Raw genomic sequence first — 22,141 nt, forward strand, 5'->3', positions numbered from 1 at the left:
TAGGATACTGACGTACACGTATGGGACAATCTTCTCTCTTAATTGTAACCCTTATGGGGTTGATATTTATTCCTTCCCTATTTCCTTTCCCAGCTACACCTTCCTTGTTGATTTTTTTTTCTTCATCCTCTTCGCCTAATTTTAAAACTCTAGTTGTCATTTTTCTCATCTTCTGGTATAACTCCTATTCCTAAATGCACTTGTAAGTCTCTCCCCAATAAGTTGCTACCTGCCCCTGGGACCAATAAGACATCTCCCATCCAAATTTTAGTTTCCTCCCTCAATTACCACATCTTCAATGACTGGAACTGTAAAACTTTCTCCTTTTGTCCCTGTTATTTTCACTATATGTTTGCTCACACTATAGCCTTTTGGAATACTTAAGAGGTGTTGCGGTGTGTTGCAATGTCCTGTTTTAAACTTCCGGGTCCCTTCCCAGGTGTGCCTATGCCTCTCTCCCTTCCCCCTCGCCCCTTGCTGAGTGTGCCCTGTCAATCAGGCTAACATACCAGCAAGGCGTCGTGTGATTGGTCCCTCAGGCCTGGGGGACATTGGATAGGTGTCCCTAGTCCCTTGAGACCCTGCCCCTTTCACCTGGTTGGTAGCTCACCTGTCCCCTCCCCTTCCCCTCCCCTGGAGCTTAAAAGGTTAATGAGACCATGCGGCCGGTATTCTGTTGGAGGAATTGCCCCGGCTCAGACCTCTGTAACCGTGGAATAAACATCTGGATATAACACTCCAGCAGAATCCACTCCTTTCTTGTCTTCACCATCGCCAGAAGCTCTCTCTCCTGAGGTAAACGGAGTCCCTGACAAGCCTGGACTTGCACCAGTGCCCCGCTGCAACCTCCAGTAGCCAAGGTATCTCTGGGGTAAAACACCACAGAAGCCGCCTTTGGCTCAGCAGCGAGGGTCACACTGACCCAGGCACAATCTAACTGGTTATATTGGGATTCATATTCCAATATATTGGCGTCCCCGGGTGGGCAAAGCGACTCCGCAGCCCGAGAACGGACTCTCAGTACCTCAGAGAAGCTCTGGCAGCCGTGCATCCAGCTGGAAGGGCTTTGGTTGCATCGCCCTCAGCTAGAGACTTTGGGAATATTCCCAGAAGAAGTTTCGTGGACTGTTCGGTGCCTCTGGAAAGCCCGGCTTCATTGTGGTGAGCAGATTTTCCAGAGGAAGAACAGAGGAGCCTCTCTCGCCCAGAGGTCCTGTTTGGTGAGGGACCTGCCTGTACCCAGCCTACAGCTTCCATTTCACGTGAGTATCTCTGCTTTCGGTAGAGCAGAAGCTCAAAAACAGACTCTGCCGTGAGTTCTGTTCCTTTTTGCCTTTGCATTTTTGGCTGCGCAGCCCCACAGACGGGAATTCATAGCGTTCTAGCTTTAGCTTTCTGCCGCGTGTGTCTCTGTCTTTTAGAATTCGCGCCGGAGCGGGATCGCTCTCTGCCCTTCCCCCCCGGCTCGGCAGCGTGCTAGGACACGTGTTAGGAGACTCTCTGTGCGGGGGAGGGGGTGGGCTCTCTTTCCACGTGGCCGGGGGATCTTTCTCGGTGCGGGGTTGGGAGTGCTCTTTGTTCACGCGGCGCGGCGGTGGGGGCCCCGGTTTCGGCTTGCCACGTGGAGTAGCTGCTCTCTCTGCTCCGCGGGGGGGCTGCATTCCACGGCGGGAGAGGCTTTGTGTCTGCCTGGGCTCGGCATGGCGTGCCCTGCTGCTGCCCGGGAATTTTAAAAGCAGTATATACAGCTGCATTGTGAAGCTTTTGTCTGCTCGTTATTGCTTTCTATCTGTGTTTTTTTTGAAATTGGTAGATGATTTTAGCTTTGTTTTTGGTCAGGCGGGATTAAGTACTTTGCTTTTTACATCTAACATGGGTTCCAAACTTAGCATTGTACAAAGGGGAGTGTATTATAATATTGTTAGCATTTTAGTCAATGGTAATGTGAAATTCACTAAAGGAAAATTGAAACAGTTTATAAGATGGCTTTTTCTGCAGTTCCCAAACATTTCCCCTGAAGAAATCCACAATATTCAATTCTGGGATAAAGTTGGGAATGAATTGATAACCTTAGGACAATCTGGCAAATCACCCTCAGCTAAATTTGTGTTCTGGAGTTTACAAATTCGAACAGCATTGCTCAAACAAAAGGAAATGGAGAAAAAGCCAAATGTAAAGCCATGTACCTCTGCTCTCCCTGTTCCGCCCCCTCCTAGCTCTAAAACCCCTAAACCTCTTTCCCCAAAACTTGGTATTTTAAAGAGTGCAAACTCATTGGGAAGTCGGCTCCCAGAGTGTGCAAGAATACCTGAGTTGTTTTGTTCGCAAAGCCCTGGCCAGGCTGCGTGGCTTTCCCAACCCCCTGTATCCCCTCCTCTAAAACCCAGAGCACGTGTTAGCTTTCCGGAGAGCAGTGATGCCCAAAATGACCCCCAGTCCCTAGGGGGTCCACAAGATGGTGGATGCCACGCGGCATCTTCCCAAACCTGGTCTTCTTCTTCCCAAAATTCTTTTAAGCATCCCAAAATTCCTGCCCCACCCCCCTCTCCTCCTGTTCCTCGTGACCCCTTTCCCCCTTCCCCCCCCTTTCCTGTAGTACCCTTGGCTCCGCCCCTCTACTCCTCCCAGGGGGCGTCTGCTGACGTGATGTCACCAGGCGTCCCCGCCCCCTGCCAGCCCCTTGACCCCGCCCCTTGTTCCCACGGTTTCCCCGCCCCTTGCCGGCTCCCTGTCCCCGCCCCCTCCCCGGGTTCCCACGGTGGGGACACACCCACTGCCTGTCCCCAAACCTGTAGCTGTGATCCCAATGCTTCTGATTCAAGGGATACAGAGCAGGGGATAGCAAACCCAATGCATAGTCCCATGTTGTCATAAGCTCCTATTACGTTTCAGCCTGCAGCTCAGGGAGGAGCAGCCCCAACTGCTAATTGGAGCTCCTTTGGACGACAATTGATTGAAGAGATCTGTAAATCTCATAAGGAATATGGTCCACACAGTCCATATTTCCGTGGCCTTTTAAATTCTGAATTAAGTAGGACTGTTGTGATTCCACATGATTTAAAACAGCTTTTTTCATGTCTCATGACATCCACAGAATTCAAATTATGGGAATCAGCATTGAAACAACTGCTAAAAGATGCTCTCCCAGGCTTACAGGCTGATCCAAACACAGCGAAAGACAACAGTGGTAACCCTATCACCATTGAGCACCTCTGTGGTGAGGGTCAATGGTCTTCTCCCTCAGTCCAAGCTACTGCAATTCCTGCAGAAACACTCGAGAAGGTAAAAGAAGCAGCTGAAAAAGCATTCTTTTCCCTCCAACCTGAGGGGCCTTTTGAGCCCTATAGTAAAATTAAACAGCTACCATCAGAGCCTTTTTTGAAATTTGTAGAAAAGTTAACTAGAGCCATTGAAATACAGGTTAAAAAGGAAAATGCTAGGGAAGCAATTTTAGAAGAAATGGCATTTACAAATGCAAATGCACAGTGTCGAGCGGCAATCCTGAGCCTTCCTATAGAACCTCCCCCTACATTAAAAGATATGCTTCTAGTCTGTAACAGGAAAATGCCTCTGATGACTGTGGCTGAAGACACCAGACCAAAGCTGCTGCCAAGACCACCCCAGCGTGTCGCTGTTGCCAGCCCTTCATCCTTTCCCTCAGCACAGCAGTACCCTGGGCAGCAGTGGAGACCAGCAATGGTTGAGCCCACTAAACCATGCCTGCTTTGTAATAAGCTAGGACACTGGAGTAACCAGTGCCCCCTGAAAAAGGAATTTGATGAATTTAAAAATAGCAGGGGAGGAGAACTGCAAGCCCTCCCTGGGGGTCAACAACAAAAAAACTGAAAGTAAAGCGCCAGCCTGCCAGGCGTGCAGACATAAAAAGAGCAGGCCAAGAGAATAAGGGTAGCAAAACAAATCAAGCGCGCGATAATATTAACATTTGTGTAAGTGAAGCAGGTGCTTCAAAGACCAAGTTTGCTAGTCCACTGTTGAAAGTGAAACAAAATAACCTTTGTTATGATTTAAGTGATTCTGCATTAACCGCATCTTCTGTCAATGAGCCTTACAGGTTGCAGCTGACAGAGTCACTCCACCTGAAGGACACTGACTGGCATTTTGTCTCTGTAAATCCTGAACAGAAAGGTACTTGGAACCAAATTCGTTGTAAGTACATCGTCATTGGGGACAAAAACACACCACAAGAAAGAGGCAGGTTCTCTCTGCCCCTGTGTCTACTACAAATTCCAATTCTTCTTCTTGGGGACCCACTTTTAAAGTTATCGCAGGCTCCAGATGGTATTTGTCCCCCCCAAAAAATAGAGTTTATTACCTCCCTATTCCTCCTCTGTGCCCATCTCTTTAAAGATTTTCAGTTCTTCCGCTTACTTAGGACCATTTTCCTATTTCTCTTAAGTTTGTTTATCTCTTTAGTTGGAGCTTCTTCTTTTCCCTCTAAAGGCTGTCCCTTAAAAACCTATTTTTGCATTTCAACTTTGATATGCTGTCTCATTTATTCCCTTGATTATGTAATTACGATAATTATTCATGTGTTTCCTCCACTCATTATTTTGACCCCACTCAGGAGGTATAGTTGGCATTTTGTCTTCTCTGAGGGTCCCTGCAGATCATCTTTGTTTCCCCAAGCTTTTATTCCAGCTGCTCTGATTAATTGCCTTTCTTCCTGAGAAAAATATTATTTTCATTACAGACCGCATCTCTTTTCAAGTATAAATGTTTGGACCTAAAAATTGGTGTAATTGTTCAGCTATGCCCATGGAATCCTCCAAATATCCTTTTGTTTATTTCTTAAAGTTTCAGACCTCAGACGAAGTCTAAGGAGCATTTACAAACCGCAGTCTGCTCCCTCCTATGGGAACCTCTCTTAATGGAAATAGACCAATCCCTTTATCCCATTCTTTTTGGATTTTTATCTTCTATAGCCTTTCTGCTGTACTTTTAGGAAGAATCAGGAGAGGGCTTTCTTTTAACTGAACTTTTAGTGTTTCGATAAGGTGATTCCTTTAGAGAGTTCCCCTGACCAGCCGGAGCTGAGGTTACCAAGGGAACGGAGCTCGGGGCAGGACGGGTGGGACTCGGCATGGCTCTGAGACTCGGTCCTCCAAAGGCAGGGTCTGCGGTCAGGATCGCCCGAGGGGGGTGTTCCGGTGCAGACGGAGTTGAAGCGTGGATAGCCCCCACATGGCTACAGGCAGCTGATACGGCAGAGACAAAGCAGGCGACTGACCCTGGCTGCTGCGGCGGTAGCCGACCAGAGTCAGGGCAGCCGGGGATGGGACAGACGGGGCAGACGGGACCCCCCTCGGTGCGGTCAGCACGGTTACCACGTTTCCACATGGCAGGACTGACCCCCACCCGCGCCGGCATGGCCGGCGGAGCGGCTGCGGGCCAGGTGGCCGGGACCAGAGCAGACGGACTGTGCTGGAGGCAGCACAGGGGCTGGGGGGTGCAGCCACGAAGTGGTGGGAGAACAAACGGGAATGGATGAGGTAATATTTTGTTCCCAGCCTATTTCTTTCACCGTTTTTCGTTTTTCTTTTATTGCTTTTTAAAGATGTTATTTTCTTACAATTCCCCCCCCCCCCCCCCCGCCTTCCCAGCATGTGGTATACTATTTTTTCTTCTGGATTAAATGTTTTTTTACAAATAAAACCAGAGCTTAACAAATCTAAACTTCTGCTTGGATACTTTGAAATGGTTTGTTATAGGTTAGTTGCGGTGGGGAATGAATCACTGACTAATAACTATAAATAAAATGAAATTTATTAATTGACAGAGCAAGCGATAATAGGCAAAGTCAGTGCTCCGGGGGCGCTGGGCAACAGGAGAGTCTCTGCTCTAACGCTGCCGCACTCTTCTGGTTTTTTGTGGAGTTCTTATACAGTCTTGTTTCCGGGTTAATGTGTAGTACTCTGCATATTCTTCTTTTGTGTCTAGTGTTATGAACAAAAATTCGGTTAATATTTTTTTGTGAGAAAGAGTTACAGGGATGCAGCCAGATCTCTGTCCCTGCCAGGGTTCTGCGTGCTTTGTTATTGTAATCACGGGTCATTGTAGCTTATCTCCTCTTTTGTATTAGTAAAAGCCCGGGCTGGGGTGCGGTGATGGCCCTTCCCCGAGGCTATGCTCTCTTCCCAGCATAGGGAAGACACCTGAGAGGGTGGGGGGTTATGCAAAGTGACTCCAAGACCAGCATGCTTTTGGGACCCCGACTCCAAAATGCAACGAGAAAACCCTAAAAACAACGAGCCACCCAAGAGTTGAGAGACTAAAGTGATGTCCAGAGGTGAGGAGCCAAGTGCTGAGCCTGCAGAGATGCGGAGTCCCTCTCGCCCTGACCATGGGAGTCATCCCCGTCGGTGAGACTGGGCCGACGAGGCTGAGAGGACAAGATCTGACGGGGGACACCACGCCCTAAAGGCTCCCAGGAGGACCGGATACCCTGAACTCTGCCCCTAGTGGACAGAGCTGTGCATATCCTCCTCCTCTGAGTCGCCCTGGGAGACACGACGGGGACTGCAGCCCTGCCGAGCTGCCCAATCCTGAGGTGATCACTTTTAATAAAGGCATTAAAAAGGAGAAGTCGTCTCCTGGCCCTGTTTATTTCATCTAGGTGGTCATAGTCTCCCTTCCGGAGGTCTGAAGATGAAGATTGGTATTTTCCTTTGTCTGATTCTTGGAATTTTTGGGCTCAATCTGCTGAGTTCTTGGAATCTTAGGTTTACTGAGCGGATAAGCTGATACTGTGCTATCAATCATAGTAAACTCCCCATCCATATTAACAGTTTACTAAACAGATAAACAAATGTTTGTGAAACCGATTGTCATTGGTTTCACCTTCCTATCCTTTTAAGTCTGGAAATTTACTAGGCAAACAAATGGATGTGGTGCAACAGTCTTACTGGAATAGCTTTGTCAGTTTTGATGAACAAACTTAAAGTTTTAACCCATTACAATTCCCCCCTTTTTCTTTTTAACCATTTTGTTCATCAAATCGTTTCAGTTCTTGTTTTGCTAGCTCTTTAACAGCATCAGATGTGCAGCTTCTAAGCATCTTTTTACTATGGCAATTAATCCATAAAATGTATGGCCCAAAAATGAGCCCGAGTATTGTATCTACTGCTCTTTCTTCTTCTGGGAGTCAAGGTTCTTCTATCATTCGACTGTCTCTGTTCTAAATACAATTAAAACGCAAGGCAAAATAAACAAAAGCAGTAAAAATCACATCTAATATTCTTATAACATATGTTACAAAAGTACAGGCTAGCCCATCAAGCATGTCCAAAAAGGGCTAATAACTTTTCTTAAACTCAGGCAAAACGATGATTGTTTAGTTTGATTAGCAAACATTACCCATATGTTTTCTTTTTGGCTGGTTAAAGCGTGTATTTCTTTTATACCAGCTGTTACGATAAAAATAAGTTTTATTTTTCTTTTCTCTTTTTCTTTTCTTCCTTTTTTACACATCTAAAGCCAAAGCTGTATCTAGCCCCGTCTGCCTCTTCAGGTCTCTTTGCTAGCTATCCAATATGTGCCTGTGCTGGCATGTGTTGCATCATAGGTGCCAGATTAAAAATTGTTCCACTCAAAAGGTTTTGCACCCTTCACAATATAGTGCTACTCAAGCGACACAATACGGGCTATAAAACTCAAGGCAGTTTTTTCCCTGCTCGTCTCCTTATGTAAAAAGGTGATAATGGTTCAACAGTGTCAATCAATTCTTTAGCCGTCTGGCGGCCTGTCATGGCTTTGTGGACCACTTTCGAGTGTCCTTTTAGTTGTATCAGTAGTGGTCGCAGGATCAGGGGCAGCTTCTCTTCTTAGTCGCTTTTTTGTCTTTGTCTGTCAGATTGTCCACCCACCATTGCATTGAAAGCAGGCTTGGTCCACTTCGCAGGTAGTTATACAGCTCCTGTAGGAGTAGAGACACAGTGGTATCTCCTTCCCCAATATAAAACTCTGGCAGAACTTATCTACTCAGGTTACAACATTTAGAAGAGAAAAACCAGAACCTGCCAGGTCAGACGGTAGATATTGCCTCTGAATTGAAATATTTGCCAATTCATTCCCCAACTTAGTGACTGTTCCCCTTTTCTTTTTAGGAGTTCATGCTCTGCCTGTTCCATAATCTTTCTCTTTGTTAGGTTAGAATCGATTCTTCTACAGGTACTTACCACTGCCTTTGCTCGTCAACTCGGTTGCCTCGAGCTACGAGAGAGGTATAGTCTTCTCGGCAGCAGAGGTATTTCTTCCGGAGGGGCTAACCTGTCACTGTTATGCTGTTTCAGAGAGAAAGAGCTCATTATCAAAGGGTACAAGGGATCGGATTACAGGGGCACTGTCTATGATTTTGCCAAGAACTTGACTCCCCCCTTTTTCTTTTGTGGCTGATTCTACCGTCTATCTTGACAAATTTTACATTTACACCCTCTGCTGTGGGGTTAATGAAGTCTTTTTCTATGATGTAATTAATATCCAATCACCCGGTTTAAATGTGATAGTCCGTTTTTCAGGTTTCTTCGCAAGTCTTTTGATTCTGCTGGCATGAAATTCACCTTCTTTCTGTGGTGGTCTTTGGGCTATCATGCTCTTTTCTGCAATTCTTCCCTGTATCACATTAGGGTGGTCAAGTATGTGTTAATCTGCTTGTCCCTGAGGCTGGAGTGGTCTTGGGGTGTATCCCGTACAGCATTTCGAAGGGGGAAACCCCCACATCAGCCCTAGGCTGAGTTCTAATATTTAATAGTGCCAAAGGTAAACACTTGATTCATAACGACTTTGCTTCTATCATCAATTTGGTGAGTTGTTTCTTTATTTCCCCATTCATCCTCTCAACTTTTCCTGTGCCACAGAGTGTGATGGTCTAATTGTCTCCCATTATTTTCATTACTTCTTGAATAACTTCAGACACAAAATGTGGTCTTCTACCAGAGTCGATTACTTCTGTGACCTTATATTTTGGTATAATATTTTTAAACAAAATTTTAACTCTACAAACTAGGTCTAGCAGGTATCGATGTCTCTCTACTTTAGCTAGTTTAGTAAAATCAATCAAAATGTGTGAAAATAGCTGGTAAGCTAGAGGTCTGCCCTCCCCCCCCCCCCAAGGGACGTTCTCGTATATGGGCTTTGTTCTCTTTCAAGCAGGTTACAGATCTTCTGATTACCTATTTTGTTATGTTATATACTCCTATTATTCTTAAAATTTATTTCTTACCTATTTTCTTAAAGGCTTCTCTAGTTATAGATCGATTTCTGTCAATTTTCCTTTAACACCTTTTATAAATTTTTAGTCAGAAATCTTTTCTTGGTGGTGATGGACTTGCTACTGTTCTCAGCAAACTTTAAAGGCATACAAAAGGATTATTCACTCTTTGCATACTACTTAACAAAATAAGAATAAGGCACAAAAACATTTTGGCATGCTCAAAAATAATTATGAGTGATTTTTTACAATAAACTAAAAGAATAACATACGCACAAATTTCATCAGTATTAACTGCTCACTAAGCTTGTTCTCTATTCTCAAACGATTGGTATATGTTTTGAACAGGGCTAGGCTCTAATGGAAATTTCTCTGATGTTCATGTTAACATTTTACACACAAATTATAAAATAAGCGTTTAGCATAAATTTATCTAACGTCACTTAAACTTAATAACACTTAAAACACTAAAAACATTTGAGCTTAACAGAACTTAACATCACTAAAACTTTACTTAAACTTAACAGAAATTAAATTCAACAGAATTTTAACTTAGTAGAACTTAGTTTAGCAGACTTTAACAAAACTTAAACTTAACAGATTTTCAAATTTGCAGAACTTATATGTAAAATCACTTAAATTTAACAGAACTTTAACAAAACTCAACCGACTTCAAATGCTACATGACTTAAACTTAAGAACACTCTAACTTAACAGGAATGAAACTTTAAACACTCAGCTTTAACAGTATTTAACTCTTAATGACGCTCAATAGACAATTTAACTTTCTACTAACAGAGTTATCTGGGCTTCTGATGCACTTTGAGAAACAAAACATATATTAAACACTCACAGGCTTAATTTGGCTAAACTACATAAAACATACATTCCTTACTATAAAAACTTTTACTCTAAATTATTTGCTTTTATCACTTCAAATTGTAATCTTAAAAAGCAGATTTATGTACTATGGTAGACAAAATGCAAAAAATCTAAAAGTCTATTTTTATCTTTAGTATTGAGTCTTCTCTGAGAGGCTCTAACACATTTTGGTTCGCAGCATCGTACTGAGCAATGAAATGTTTGAGTTCTTCAACGCATTGCTCACCTTTTTCATGCAAGTTCTGCCTCAGGGCCAACTGAATGGGCTTCTCTAATGATGGGTCTTTTTCTACTAACATCTTAACTACTATGCTAAAGGTTTCACAGTCTTGTCTGTAGGCCTGTTCAATTTCCTTTGTTTTAGTTGTAATTGTTTTTAACTGATTTAGAGGCTGCCTGTCTGTTAGATTTGCCTCTCATTTTTGTTTCGCTGTGGAGGCCAGATTCATTGACTGTACTCTGCAGTTGAGTCAATAATTCTTGATTAACTGGAGCATTTGTGACATCGACATTTCTCTGAATATTAGTTGTATTTACTACAGGGAAAGCTTGTATCTCACTCATAGTATTCACGAAGTCATAATTCTGATGATCTATTGCCTCCCTTGCAATTGCTTGTCAATTTACTCACAAAACCCTATTTTCAGACCCTCTATCTTTATCTTGCATCTGTTCTTTTCTTTCATCTTCCTTCTTCTTATGGCATTCTCTCTTAAAATGTCTTTTATTCCCATAGTAAAAACAAACAATCTCTCTTCGTTTAGTCTTCGGAACTCTAGCTCTTTCTCTTTTCTCTCCTTGCAACATTCGTCCCTTTCCATCATCTCTTCTTGCATACACTTTCTGAGCTTCTCTTAGGAGCTCATCTAAGTAAATATTTTTCTTCTGTTTCTTATTAATTACTTTGTCGATATTTTGTCTCTTAAGGGGAACTGATATAAACTTAATCTCGGCTTGAGCACCCGCATCGGCATTTCCCTCAAGGGATTGAGGTGCAGCTTTTTCGGTTTTACTTCGAGTTAGTGGTCTCCAATCTTCTAGATAACTATCTGGGAAGGGGAGGGGATCTGTCTCCTGACTCTTAGTTTGAACAGGGGATGCATTTGGTGGGGGAGGAGTATATGATGGTGATATTAAGGGAACTTCCTCCTTCTTCTTATTTTTATAATTTACGCAGTCATCCTTCTCCCTTAGGGGGTACATTTGCTCATTGTTAATTTCTGAAGGACATAATTTTACACTTAATTTGCTTTTAGTTACTTCTATTCTTATTCTGAATTCAATCATAAAATCTCGCCCTAAAAGATTACAATTGGCTTCTGGGACCAGCAATAGAGACCCTATTCCCATTTTGGAGGGAAGAATGCCTCGGAGAGAACTGGAAAGAACCTGTTTATTTGACTGGCACAGCACCCCCAGCACACAAAATGAACAACACCAGATGACACCGCTCTGAGAAAGATGGCAAAATCGGAAAGTCTCTTTCAGGGGTGGTTGCTCTGTTCTCAGTCCCTCCGGCGCTGGGCAGCTGCTGCAGCCAAACGGTGCAAACCCTCGGTGTTCCCAGGTCCCAGTTCGGGGCAGGTTCGAGATGGTCACAGAAACAGGAGAGGAGAAACAGTCCAGGAAGGAATTTGGACTGTTTAGCTAGAACTAGCTAATAAGCAGAGGCCAAAGCAGAGCAGAAGCAAGAGCAGAAAAGAGAGCAAGCCATGCAGCAAGCTGAAAGCAAGAAGCGAAAACAGCCCTATGTACTGCCCGTCTCTGTGTCCCTGATAAGAGAAACCCAAACAGAACTTCCACTCTTCAGAGCCGATCTTAAAGGCACAGAACATATGAATGGTGATACAAGCATCATAACGTCACCTCAGGACAGAGTAATAATAATTTGGACAATTTGAATTAGGACAATATGAGACAATAGAGACAATGAGTTACGGACATCCAGGTACCTTTTTCTGGGCAGCACGAGCCCAAAAAAAGACTCCCGTTAACAAAGGATTAACCCTTAAAAACAATTACCTGTTTCATATTCATGCACCTCATACGTGATGCATAAATTCCATTCAAATAAAGGATTCCGACTGGTCATCGCCAACTTCTTCCTCTGAATCCTAACAGCGCCTTCGAGGCGGGAAAAAGTTTGTTTCTTCTGATAAGAGGGCAATAAATTCTTTTTCTCTGAAAGATTTAGGCATCCTGTGGCTGCTATCTCGTTGCATGTCCTTTCTTTAAAAAAATTATCTTACATAGCATAGTTTCTATTTTAACATTTCTTATACTCTAAAACTATATTTAACACATTTCTTAAGAGAATTAATACAGCATTACTTTCTAACACAACACATATAATATTCATTTTAATATTTGTGAAAAGCCAATCATAAAATATGCATTTTTCACATTACCCAGAGTAGTAAATCTTTGAATCGAGAGTTGAATTTTATCCGAGTCTTTAGTCTAGTACAAACATCCCTTTTTTCTGACACTTCTCAACCCATGCCTGAGCTAGCTGGTCTACTAAGCCAGCCCGGGCTGCCTCTCACTCTGGCCAGCCCTCTCCTCCTCAAAGCAGCACAAGCTTTTGCATTTTATACCCACAATTTGCATTTGAAAATTCACAGCAGTGGGTGGGCGGGAGTGAGTCAGACAGTGAAGAGGGTAGCGGGGAGAAATACTTGCCCCCCCCCCCCTTCTCCCCCCCCCCCTTCTCCCCCCCCCCCCCCCCCCCATCCTGCTGTTATTAACTCTTCAGGGGATACCAGGGGATACCCCGGGACACCCCATGGGTCATCCCGTTGCCAGAGGTGAGAGTTGCAAGTTTACCTCCATTTTCTTGGGTTCCAGAGCAGACTGCAGAACCGGTGCAGGCTGCAGCACCTCGTTGTTATTATCTGAAACTGCTTGTTGTTGAGCCTGTAGCTCTGGCTCCATGGGTGCAGAAGGTAAGGATATTACCTGATCCTCCCCCCCAGAAAAACTGTCAGGCAAACGCTGGGAAAACCACTGCGGGGTCATCTGGCTCTAAGGTAGCTGCTGCCCCAACTGCCGCTGTCTTTTACACTTTTAATTGTTTTAGAACTGCTATTATTCATTTCCATGTTGTACTCAGCCCCTTATTTTCTTTCACCCCATCACTGACTGCATTCCAAAGGGCCATCCCGAGTTTTTCCCACTAGGAAGTGTTGAAAATGCTTTTGGGGGTAGCAAAAAATCCTCATTTCTCACCCCATCTCAATAATCTTTTCAAGACTTCAGGATCATATTTACCCTCTTTCTTAGAGAGAATATGCTGGAGGACTCTTAGAGTGGCCTGCTCTTCTTTAGACAGTCCCTTCCCCATCCTCCAGCCCCGGCCGCTCACCTCTGTCGGGTGTTTCTGCTGCAGCATAAGTGTATTTTTTCCAGAGTTGTTTTCTTACTCCCTGGGGCCGTCCTTCGTCCCTTCTCCACCACGGTCCAGCCATGGCGGGCTCCGAATGGGCCTCCCACCTTTTCATCTGCAGATGCTTCTTCAGAACCCAAAAGTTCTAAAGGGTCTGTCTGCTTCATTGGTGTGAAAAAGGTCAATCACTTGTTTCAAAATTTTAAAAGTTTAATAGTAATAAAATGGTTATAAAATAGTAATAAAAATTAGACCAATAAGAATTTGGACAATCAGAGTTAGAACAATAAAGGACAATAAAAAGCAAAGAAATATGGACGTCCGGATGCTTTCCTAGGGCAATTAAGCCCCAAAAGCACACCTGCTAACAAAGGATTAACTCTTAAAAGCAATACCCTGTTGCATATTCATATATTTCATATATGATGCAAAAATTCTTTTCAAACAGAGGATGTTCTCTGGTTATTGTCAACTACCCCCCCTTCATCTTGGTGGCTCCTCAATGTCTGGAAGGAGGTAGAAGAAGCCTGGTCTTTTTCGATACAGAGGCAATATGTCTTCTTTTGAGGATTTTGGTGTCTTGTTGCTGTTATCTCTGTCCAAAGAATTTCTTGACTATCTCATCCCTTTCTTGAGCTAGTTCAAAACAAGTTCCTTACATCACATAGTTTCTATTTTAACATTATGTTATAACCTAAAACTATATTTACCACACTACTTAAAAAATACAGTACTACTAATTAATACAACATAACACATATAGTATTCCTTTTAATATCTGCAAAGGGCCAATCATGTAATATGCCCTTTTCACAGGAATTGTTTGGGATCTGTAAATTCTCTACATACCCCAGATGAGTGGTAAGGCTGAATTTGTGAATGGAACCCTCAAAACACAAGTTAGCAAAATCTGTCAAAACATCCATGACATGGGTTCAGGCCTTGCCTATAGCCTTACTGGTAATCCTCATACAACCAAGGTGGAGAGAAAACATAAGTCCTTATGAAATATTGCATGGCAGGCCATATCAAATTCTCTGTATTATGGGAGAAATTAATATATGAGGGGGGAAATTGACTTACTGAAGTATTTAATAGCTTTAAGTTCCACTTTGCAGAAGCTCCAGAGATTCATCATGTTGCCCAGACCAATTGGATTGAACGCACCTGCTCATCTGTTCCAGACTGGAGACTGCTAAATGATAGTGATGCCTTAGGATTTTAGCTTTTATATTTTTCAAATCCTGTAATGTTTAGTGTATAACTCTAAACTCCATATAGAGCGTTATTTACTGTCTTCACATTTTGGTCAGACAAAACAATCCCTCTAGGCCTGAAACTCAAGGACACCCTACTGCCTCAGGCCCCAAAAAAGTTTAAACAAAAGTGAATTGGGGAGAGAGCAAACTGAGGATATATGACTTCATTACCTGAAGCTGTAATTGGAGTATTAACCTCTGACATGTAAATGGACCAAACTTATATTGTCTGAAAAACTAGTGACCGTCGTCCATCTTGGGTGTAGCCTCTGGGAGCATTCTGACTGCCCAAGGTGTACCTATTGAAGGCCTTTAATAAATACCTGCTTATATTCTCTTGATCTTTTCTAGCCTCTATTCTAGATGGCCACTCCAAGGCATCAATAGGACAGAGTATTGGTTTGGCAAGGCCTGGTTTTTGGCAGTGGGGGGGGGGAGGGGGCACAAAGATGGCTCCTGTGAGAAGCTGCTGGAAACTTCCCACTATGTCTGACAGAGCCAGTGGCTGATGGCTCTGAAGATGGACATGCTGCTGGCCAAAACTGGGCCAATGTGAGAGGTTGGTAACGCCTATGTAATGACATATTTAAGAAGAAAATCAAAACAAAGTTATGGGCTTTTGCTTCTAGTCAGGGAAGAGGAGGAGGTAAGAACACGTGAGGGAAAACAACATGGTGACACAAAGGTCAGTGGAGAAGAAGGGGTAGGAGGTGCTCCAAGTGCCAATGCTGAGATTCCTCTGCAGGCCGTGGTGAAGGTCATGGTGAAGCAGGTTGTCCCTCTGCAGTCCATGGGTCCAAGGGGCATGCAGAGATCCATCCACAGCCTGTGGGGGAGGTGCCAATGCTGGAGCAGGTGGATGCCTGGAGGAGGCTATAATCCAGTGGAAGACCCGGTGGAGAGAGGAGGCTCCTGCTTCCAGGCTGCAGCAGCCTGTCCTTGGAGGACTGCACCCTGTGGAAAGAGACACCCACATCGCAGCAGTTTTGGGATGACTGTGTGCCTGTGGGGGCTGTTCACATTGCAGCAGGTGCGGTATGGCTACTGTTCATGAGAGTGGACCCACGCTGGAGAAGTTCACAGAGAACTGTCTCCCATGGGAGAGACCCCATGGTCTCACAGGGGCAGGATTCCTCTCCCAGAGCAGTGGAAGAAAATCTCGGTGATGAACAGACCAAAACCCCCACAAGCCCTGCCTCCCTCTGCTGTCAGTGCTAAGGGCGGGGGGGAAGGGGGGGGAGTCGTGTAAGGTGTTTAGGTGTTTTAAGGGCTTATTTGACTTCTCATTATACTCCTCTGATTCTGTTAGTAATGTGATAAATGAGTAATGTGATGGTTGACTCACAATTAAAAGGCAAATATGTATATGTTAGGAGAAGATTTATAGACTTATGTTTTACCCCCCTTTGCATTGTTATCAGGGGGTGGCCTGGGTTTGGGACATTTGAGAGGGTCGGCTTGCTACTATGGCAACATCTGACCTCCAATCAAGATTTAAGGAAGTAAACTCCACCACTGGACAGTGAAGAAAGAGTCAATGGACAGAACTTTGGGAGGGGCTAAAGGATTAAAAGGTGAAATCTCCATTGTGTGGAAAAGCACATGGTGGGAAAGATCCTTTGCTCCTGGCGCTGTAATATTTTCTCTATTCAGTCTTTTGTTGTATTTTTTGATAAGGTTTTAAAAACCTTTTAAATTTTGGAAGTGAGTATTGTTTCTCACAGTAGAGACATGTTGTAATAGAACAAAGGAATTTAGTTGCTAGGCAAAAGTCATAAAGATAAATGTATATTGCGTGAGCTCAATAAAGCAGAACTTAAGGTATTGTCGAAACCCATAAGGCAGAAGCCCAAACCAGCCAGGATCAGGCTCATGGTTTTGGCCAGGACAAACTGACTTGGAAGAAAGCTAAACCTCTACTGCGCCTGCCCAGAAGAAAAGGTCAAGTAGCGAACATCAAGGAAGATGATGATTACTTCATCGAAGACCCTGATTTATTAAAAAATATGGGTATTGATCTAGTTCCGATATCCAACTGTGACGGACAAAAACTCTAGCAGTTTAAAGTTAGAAAGTGTATGTTTATTGCGATGCTGGGCAGCGTGGGAAAACTCCCAAATACACACCACAATTTACAGGTGATTACAGAGTCCTTTTATCTATACAAGTATTGAATACTCAAAATACAAATACATATTCATAACTTTGGTACATCCCATTCCCCCCTTCGTATGGTAACTACTTCAAAAGGTATTAAGTATGCGTAGTTTGTTCCTTGAAATGGGTCCATGGTCCCTTTCATGGGGAGGGGTCCCAAAATGAGGAAATAAATGCAGTCTTCCTTGTTCTGACCTTTCTACCTTTTCAATGCAAATATGACAAATGAACCCTCGGTAGAACTTCTACTCCCCGTCTTCAATTGGTTTCAGAACAGAGGAGGTCTACAATTACCTTATGTTCTTAAAAGCTATTTATCAGCTTCTATATTCTTCATTATAAACCCAGCTAACCAAACATTATTTTGACAAGCAATCAATTATTAGTTAACTACTAACTCTTAACTTCATCAAGGCCTACCCATTTATTTTAATTAACTCCAATACAGCTTATCTCTAACTAAAATCTTAGCTCCTCTAAAATCTCTAAATTCCTTAAAGTTTATGTCTCAACCCCCACCCATGACCACCAGGAGGCATGGCACCATCAAAGCCTCTGGGTGGGGAATGGACAGGAAGGGAAGTAGGAGCTTGAGGGATTGTAGTGTATTTAAACCTGAAATCTGTCTCACCGGGTACACATGATTTTGGTGGAAATATCCCCTGTCCCATTCCTTGGCTGTTCTAATGGCCTGTAAAGGCTCGGGATGGCCTTGGGGCAGCCCGCGCTCCAAAGGACGAAAGGAGTCTTCAGGTTTTTCGGTCTTCAGTGTTGTTTATTAATTCTTATCTACAATATTTTCTCCCGGCCCGACAGAGGTCCACACAGCAAGCCAGCCACGAGCACACTGACTGCCCTCAGGGCAGTCACTTATCTTTATACTAAAAACTATGTATAAGATATTTACCTTTTCTCCCCAATACCTTTCACCCTTATTGACAAGTGCACATTCAGTAAGAACCAATCTCAAAGTGCCACCACCACCACCGAAGATGGATGACAAGAAGAAGAAGAAGAAGGACAGGACACGCCCTAATTCCTCCATCTTGTCCCCTTAGAACCCCCCTGTACCGAGATTCTAAAACCTGTGTTTTCACTCTATAATTAATCTATCTCTTCACCATTTATCCCCGTGTGATCCTCCCATCTTCATACAGGTGTTATGTCCTGTGCAGGATCAAAGTCTAACCACCAAACACTTCTGGCCACGTTCCAGGACCTTCAAGCCCCCCAAGGGTGGTCTCGGTGACTCTGCACATCAGGACTGTTGTGCTGAGTTCCCACAATCCCCCATGTGTCCCAGCTGGAATAAAACTTACCTGCTTTACAATTTTTAATTGTAAAGTCCTTATTCCGCAACTCATAGCTGTGTAGCCTACTACTGTATTCCTAGCTAGCCCAGTACTTTTTCCTACCCTGATAGGCAGAAAGACAAAATACATTCCAGAGGCTCCAAGCTGGGGGGTCTATGGTGGGTTTAGTGTTGGTTAATTATTAGTGCACTCATAACTTGCTGTAAGTTAGGATAAGAAGAAAGGTAAAGTAGGTTTAAAACTTTAAAAGGGCATAAAGAAAATTTTATTAATAACTATAGGAAAGGATAATAAGAATTAAAATAAAACTTGTAGGACGCTTCTCCTTATAACTTTTTCTTTCTCAATAACAATGTAAAGAAACAAAACCGGGTTTTTGGGGCCCGGCAGATTCGGCTCGGCCCCGGGCTGGAGCGGGAGCAGGACTTAGTAAGTAACAAGATGTTAGTAGTCACAGCCATGGCTCAGCCTGATATAGGACCAGCGGCCTGCCTTCCCCTGCCCGGCAGCTGGTGTGGGGGACCAGCAGGCACCCTGGGGGAAGGGGCCTGGCTCCGGCCCCGTCGCAGGGGCTGCCCGGCCCCTGTTACTTCTTTGCCTCTTTGCCGACTGGAAAAGAAAGAGATTTCCTGGGGTTTTTCGTTTTTTACATGGGTGTTTACAGAGGTGTATCAGCTTTCTCTTTGCATCACTTCTGTGAATGCCTCCCATGCAAAACCACTACAGGGTCCAAGGTTAGATTCTCTGGGAAGCCAAGACTGAAAACAGCTCTTGGAGATGCATTTTCATAAACAAAGTTTAGTTCCTATCTAAAGGAGGGCTACAGAAGACATGAAACCAAAAAGGGAGAATAACTTCATGACTTATGCTTCTAATTGGTGATTCTTGTCAGTTATGTTAATTTGCTAAACTTATAAAACTATTCACTCCATGCGGGGGTGGGCATTTTCCCTATCTGCCCCTTGGAGACTTCCAATAAAGACCAGCCTTTATATTACCTCCTATACTGATATTGTCTCAAAAGTAGTTTTATTTCTAGGTTCTTTACAGCATCAGGGGCTTCATTTGCAAGCAGTGTTATGTTGGGTTGTACTGAAGCAGGCACTGTGGTCCTGAATTTTTGAGTCCAGGTGTAAGGGAAGCATTAGTATCAGATTTTGTTCAGGTAATAAGTGAAAAAACAGATAAAAATGCAAAGTCTTTTCAGATTTTGTTCTGCGAGCTGCTTTGTTAGAGAGATCATCTCTGTCATAGTTTGCATCCCTCTCTTGACTTTTTCTCTCTTTTGTCCACTTACACAAATATCTTTTGATGTGCTTGTACCTGTTACAGTAATGCCAAATCAGAGCACAGCAACATCAACTGGATTAGATTTTACTGCTTGGACTTTTTGGCATGAACACAGAGTAATGTCCTTGGCCTTGTCAGGAAAATTAATCCACAAACATCCGAGGTTTATGTCCAAAAAGGAGACAGAGGAGTCCTTTTACTTTTTTCGAATAAAGGGAGAGGCCATGGGGCATTCCCCTGGGATCTCTCAAATTGCTAGAGGACATAGCCTCCTTTTTATCCTAATTTCCCGTCCGCATTTCCCTTCTCTCTTTCCCCATTGGCTGAGGTACTTGAGACATATGGACTTCCTGTAACACCTGATACCAAAGGTTCCTCTCTAATGTATAACCCTCCTTTTTAATTTTTAATTCTTATGGAATTTAGGGTTTTTCCCCATTTTTTCTTTTATCTTTTGTTGCAGTGTGTTGTAACTTCCTGTTTTACTTCCTAAGTCACTTCCCAGGTGTGGCAATACCTCTCTCCCTTCCCCCTCGCCCCCTTGCTGAGTGAGTTCTGTCAATCAGTTTTAACATTCCAGCAAGGCCTCGTGCGGTTAGTCAGGTTCAAAAGATGCCCCTATGCCCAGAGGTCATTGGCCTGTCTGGGTGTCATCCTCCCCTGAGACCCTGCCCCTCCCACCTGGTTGGTGGCACACCTGTCCCTTCCCCTCCCCCTGTCCCGGAGCTTAAAAGCCCAATCAAGCCATGCGGTCGGTATTCTGTTGGAGCTGTTACCTGTGATTCAGACCTCTGTGACCAGGGAATAAAACTCTGCATATTAACCCTCCGTCAGAATCCATCTCCTTTCCTCCTCACCATAGCCTGAAGCCTTCCCACCTGAGGTAAACTGAGTTTCTAACAAGCCTGGACTTGTTCACTGCCCAGCTGCAGCATCCAGCCAGTTAAAGGTGTCTCTGGGGTGATGCACCACCGTTTCCGCCTTTGGCCCAGCAGCAAGAGTCAGACGGGCCCAGGCACAATCTACCTGGTAATATTGGGATTCATATTCCAATAATCTTTCAATATCCAATTTCATTTATCAGCCAACCTATAGTTTGTTTGTAAAGGCAAATATCTTTTTCCATGCATCAATCAGTGGAATCCTTCCCATTGTTTCTTTTATCTCTCAGTGCTAGTTTTATCTACCAACAGACCCACAGCTTGCTTGTAAAGACAAATCTGTCATTCCTGTCACCCTCATATCAGTAAAATACAGAGCTGATGGCTCTGCATCCAGATAGCTCTCCATACTCTGCTTCAGACATGTAGGGCTCAGGCTTGTTAAACTTCTAAACAGATTGCAAAGTGTATTGTCTTCTCCTCTTAGTTGCTCTCAGAATCTCTGCTGGTCAAAGTGACCCCGAGATACATACAAGTCTCTTTTCCCAGCCTGGCGCTCAAAGAAGAAGTCAGAGCTCTTCAGTTCTCGGTCTCAATGTTGTTTATTGTTCCTTATCTATAAATTTTTTTCTCCTGTCCAGCCAAGGTCCACTCAGCAAGACAGTCCGAGGCACACTGCCTGCCCCTGGGGTGGTGTTATGCCTTTATAATAAAAACAACGTATACAATATTTAAAATTACTTTCCAATGCCTATCATCTATGTTAGACAGTGAGCTTATACCCTAAACCAATCTAAAAGTGCTAACATCACAGCAGAAGATGGAAGCCAAGAAGAAGAAGAAGAAGGAGAAAGGCTGGACACGCCCAGTTCCCCCCATCTTGCCCCCTGAACCCCCATTCTAAAAACCCCAAAAATCTATTTTTCACCCTGTGATAAATTCACTGTCATTCTACTTAAACTGTCGTGGCTTGTAATCTTTCATATAAAGGTTGGTAATTGTTTTTTCCAAGGGCTAAATCAAAGGCACAGGGATCTTGGGCTCTGTGCTAAGGTCTCTGAGCCCCCTGGGCAGGGTATCGAGCCCTCCAGAGCAGCTAGAGGAATTTCCTGAGTTCCCACAAGTTGCATTTGTGGAAAATGTGGGCGAAAGTCAGTGTGGTCCTGGGTGGGTGGTGTATTGGTTTCTTTTCTTTTTTACACCAGAATTTCTTATTTTCTTGGTTTTGTAGCAGCATGTAGCATAGGCCTTTTGTTGTGGTGAAGGAGTCAGTACAATACAACCATTTTTTATGTCTTCCTGCTTCCCCTCTTGATGCTGTGGCCATCAAGTAGGATTTTGCATGGAAGCTGTTGAAGGTGTTTGTATTCTATTTTATCAAGTAATGTGCAGCAGGAAAAATAATAGTCTGTGATCTTTCTTTTTTTGTTGTTAGCCTTCTCTTTCACTTTGTCATAGAATCATAGAAACTGAATCTCAATGTCCATACAGTCATATTCACCTGAGGAGCCCCACTGATCGCCTAGTACTGGTGGGCTCTCATCCACACCATTCCTGAGTCTTTGTCCCACCTTGCATATGTAGTCTAAGATCTGCATAGAGGACAGCAGATTGTTTTCACTTGACTCTAGTTGATGCACTGACACAGCACGTCACAAGTGTGTCACAAATGACTGGAGTTACCCTGTGTCTATATGTGTGTGGCAGCTATGGGAAGTTCCTGGAAGTGGTGAATGTGACTCCTCTCT

General features: G+C 43.7%; 1 long non-coding RNA gene across 1 annotated transcript; it reads right to left on the reverse strand.

Annotated features, from left to right (window-relative positions):
- Window positions 1–7,675: 7,675 nt before the first annotated feature.
- LOC135460706 (uncharacterized) lies at window positions 7,676–12,253 on the reverse strand. Its single transcript, XR_010443287.1, has 3 exons — window positions 12,131–12,253; window positions 8,196–8,300; window positions 7,676–7,933 (listed from the first exon to the last, which is right to left on the reverse strand). It is a non-coding gene; the product is annotated as an uncharacterized LOC135460706 (long non-coding RNA).
- Between the last annotated feature and the right edge of the window lie 9,888 nt (window positions 12,254–22,141).

This window comes from Zonotrichia leucophrys, unplaced genomic scaffold, assembly GCF_028769735.1.
Source record: "Zonotrichia leucophrys gambelii isolate GWCS_2022_RI unplaced genomic scaffold, RI_Zleu_2.0 Scaffold_92_180617, whole genome shotgun sequence".
In the NCBI taxonomy this organism is placed as follows: domain Eukaryota; kingdom Metazoa; phylum Chordata; class Aves; order Passeriformes; family Passerellidae; genus Zonotrichia; species Zonotrichia leucophrys.